Source organism: Parasteatoda tepidariorum, chromosome 6 (assembly GCF_982258835.1).
Source record: "Parasteatoda tepidariorum strain Cologne lab strain chromosome 6, Ptep-v5.0, whole genome shotgun sequence".
Lineage (NCBI taxonomy): Eukaryota > Metazoa > Arthropoda > Arachnida > Araneae > Theridiidae > Parasteatoda > Parasteatoda tepidariorum.
The window spans coordinates 14351988-14356056 of record NC_141760.1 but is presented as its reverse complement, the minus strand read 5'-3'; positions in this window follow the sequence as shown (position 1 = coordinate 14356056).

The following is a 4069-nucleotide window of genomic DNA, read 5'->3' as shown; positions in this document are numbered from 1 at the left end:
TTATTTTAATCTTCATTATTTATATTTTAGTGTTACTCATTTCTAATTCGTTTTGTTTGTCTAATTTTCTACTTTAAAAAATATCCTGCACTAATTAATTGGCATACTTATGGTGAAGTTCTGGAACAATTAAGATAGATTCTTAGTGTGTAATAATGTAATCATTAGATCACACTTAGACATTATAAATGCTTTATGGTGTTAACATTTGCTTTATCGCAAATGAAAATCATTGCCCGATATTAAATTACTACCTGATATTAAATTATTACTAATTTTAATAAAACTGCATTCATTAAGATAACATTTATTTAAAAAATAAATAAAACTATTTATAGGATTGTCTTTTATGAATCAAGTTTAAAGAATGATTTCTATAGACATCCTAAAAATAATGAGTTTCTGAAGTTGTGAAAATAACTAAAAATGATTAACCATAGGATATTCCATATAAAGTTAATGCACAATTCCAAAGTATATGCCACCAGTTACAAAAAATATTTGATTGTCGTGCAAATTTTTAAAATTTATTTATGAATTATTAAATTCTGTTTCCCGTGCAAGCTTCGAAAATTAATATCTAAAGTGTGCTTTGTAACATTGCAATTTTAATTGCGATTTTACCTAAAAAAAAATGATGCATGTAACTTTTTTCTCTGAAAATACTAGTAGCTGCAATCTAAAAATGTGTGGCACCATTTTAAGCAATGACTTGCATTGAAAGTCTGCTTTATGAGAAAGTATATGTTTTGTAGTTTAACCTAATTGAAATGAACTTTTTATAGTTTTCTGTGGCATTAAGTAACATTTTAAGAAAAATGAAAGTTAATTCTAGACTGCTATTTCTGTTAAAATTAGTAGCTCATAATTTTACAAAAATTTCTCTCATAGGACAAACATATCTCTTTAAAAAAGTTTGAATATACTTTACCCAATAATGGAAGAGAGACTTTCAGTTTTTCAACATTTTTTTTAAATTTATTATTATTATTAATTTGTTTTTTGTTTTTTTGTTGTTGTTTTTTTTTTTTGAATTTCCTAAGACTACTTGGAAGATTATTTTGTACCTTAAGAGGTGTTTAGGTCATGTGATTTCTTATCTTTATGATTAAAGTTTAAAACTTTGAGAGGCTTGGATTGATTACTTGGTTATTTGCAATGATTGCATAAAATTTCATAAACTTAGCTTTGATATTTATGGAGATGCAGCCATTTTTATAAGAAACTAATCCTATATTTTTTGCTATAACTTTTAAAATATTCAGTAAATCGAACGAAATTTTTGAAGCAATTTTAAGTTAGGTACAAAATTATCATTTTTAAAAACATTTCGGAAGATATGAGCATTTAAAGTAGTTCTTTCATACTGTGTAGGTACGGATAAAATATGAATAATTTTTCTCATTCTTCTTTTTAGTGAATCACATGTAGCAAATAATGAAAAGAGTCCAATCCGAATATCTTGAAAATTTAATACATTTCTAGCATTTTTATATGTAATCATTGTACTTATTAAAAGAAATTTCATTTTGTATCATAAAACAAAATTAAATAATGCTTGATAATATCCTACACTAATTGTCCATACACCAAAATGCGATGGTATAAGGAAAGAAAACATATTAAAAGAACTTGTATGGGAGATGATCTCCCATATAATGTCTGTGGTCTCGCTATTTATGGAAAACCCCTTAACATTCAGGCCTTTCTCTGAAATATGCACAAAAATTAAGTAGAAAATTACCAGCAATTTCTGACTATTTCTTTTACAAATTTTAAATTGATAATTTTGTAGTTAATTTTAAAAATGTTTTTAAAGTTATAGCAACAACAAAAAAAATGTGAGTCAAAAAGATTAATTTTTTGTAATGTCCATATCTCCATCAATATTCAATTGTTGCAAATAACAACCAAAGTATTTGTTACAAGTTTATTGCTGTATTTTCAAAAATACTTATTTTCATTTGTAGTTTATTATCGGTCTCTCAAACATCCTGAAAGCTATAAACCAGGGCTCGAAAAAACTCAGAAATTTTGCCCGTCCCCGAGGACGGCTTGTCCAACAATGCACCCGTCCTCCGTTGAAACCAATCCGTCCCTTTTAAATAAATGAAAATATCATTTTCTCCTATTTATTACAAGCATTTATATAAATTGCACAATGAATTAGTCGTTACTAGGATTACATTATACAGTAATAAAAGAAATACTAGGTTACTAATAGTAACCTAGTATTTCTTTTATGAAATAATTTAAATGACAAGGGTCAAGTTATCTGGAATATCAAGTTATCCGAGGGTACTACGTTTTTTAAATGAATCAAATATGACGTTTGCCAGTTCCACAATCAAGCCAATGATTTACAGAGGTTTCTGAACAGAAATCTGAAAGGAGTTTTCCATTTAGGTAGATGTTCATAATTGCTTTTAAAGCTTCTTGTTTAAGACCAGTACATATAGTCTTTTTTTGTAAGTTTATTGCTGCAAAGCCCCTTTCAACCGCTGCAGTACTCCCAGACAGAGAAAACATCAATATAGGCGCAGTATGTTGCTGTATTGTGGGTCATTTTACTGCCTTGTAACTTACAAGACTCTTGTAAGATAACAAAAATTTAAAATGTATCACGAACATTAACGGGAAAATGGCCGTCCGCGCGGACGTCGGATTCGAGAAATTCGTTGTCCGCGGAGAATTTTTGACCGTCGAGGACGGGCTGTTTTTCGAGCCCTGCTATAAACTGTATTGATGTGTATGAGAAATTGCATATTCTAAACATGTCTGAAGTTGCAAAATAATCCGCTAAGTATTTCTTAAGCAATTTTAAAAAAAATTCTCAATTATGTTATTAGTTTTTGATTGAAAAAAGAAGACTGCTTGAATATGAATATGGAAATAATAGTTAACTTGCACATGTTTCAAGTGTTCAATGATACGATTCATTAGGTTTTACTCTCGGATACCTCGGATTTTCTAGTTTTCTTTTTACATTTTTTCGTTGACAACTTTACATTGCAGATTTAAAATCTTTTTTTTCTTTCTTCTCATTCATGTCTAGCAAGTTGGTGCCTGTCTTTAAGCGCTTGAAAAATGTTAACTTTTATTTCTATATTCATATTTTTAATAAGCCAATGAAGTTTTTTAATAAAGTATATCATACTATTTCAGTTTCTTTGGATTATTTATCGAATATGTCATGTAATGTGGGAAGCTTTAATCAAACTTTCATTTGTACTTCAACGGTCTTTTTTTTTTTTTTTTTTTTTTTTTTTAATGGTTAATGTTTGATACAATTTAAAAAGAAAAATTATGTTGCACAAAATATTTATGTTTATACTTTATCAGTTTCAATGTTTAAGTTTGTGAAACTGATTTCTAAAATAATGCTCTTCAATATGTTTCAATTTCCTAAAAAAAATAATAATCTTATGATTGTTATAGCTGGAAAAAATTTGCAACTTAAATGAAAATTGTATGACACATTTTAACAAAAGAACTTTTACATGTTATATTTAGGTGCAAATTTGTAAAATTTAATTTCTGAATTGTTCTTTGTAATATACTAAAATTTAGCCAAAAGTATTCATTGCACTACCTTAACTAAAACACTTGAAATTTTTTTCTTATTTGAATTTTCCTTTATTTATTTATGAATTGAAAATTTTCTTCATATTTAATTTTAGTACATATGAGCTTTCTATTTAATTTCGATGATCTCTTAGTATCTCTATGTCAAAAGAAAAAAAAAAAATCTCTTGTCTCAAGTATTTTTAGTATTTTAAAAGAAAATATCTCCCACTGAGCACTTTAGAATCTATATGTTTTGTAGTTAAGATTTCTTTCAGTAACTAACTTGCAATAAGAAATTTAATTAAACAAAATTATAACAAAATTTTTTTTTTAAGTATTTGTACTTAAAAAAGAAATGTGTGATACAAATATTTTGCATATTAAAAAAAAAAAAAAGTTCAAGTAATTTTTAAAAAATAATAGTAATTTATGAAAAGAAAATTTACTTCCAACTTAATTCTGGAAGACCTTCCTACTGATAGTTTAAGTGTTTTCTCATTTT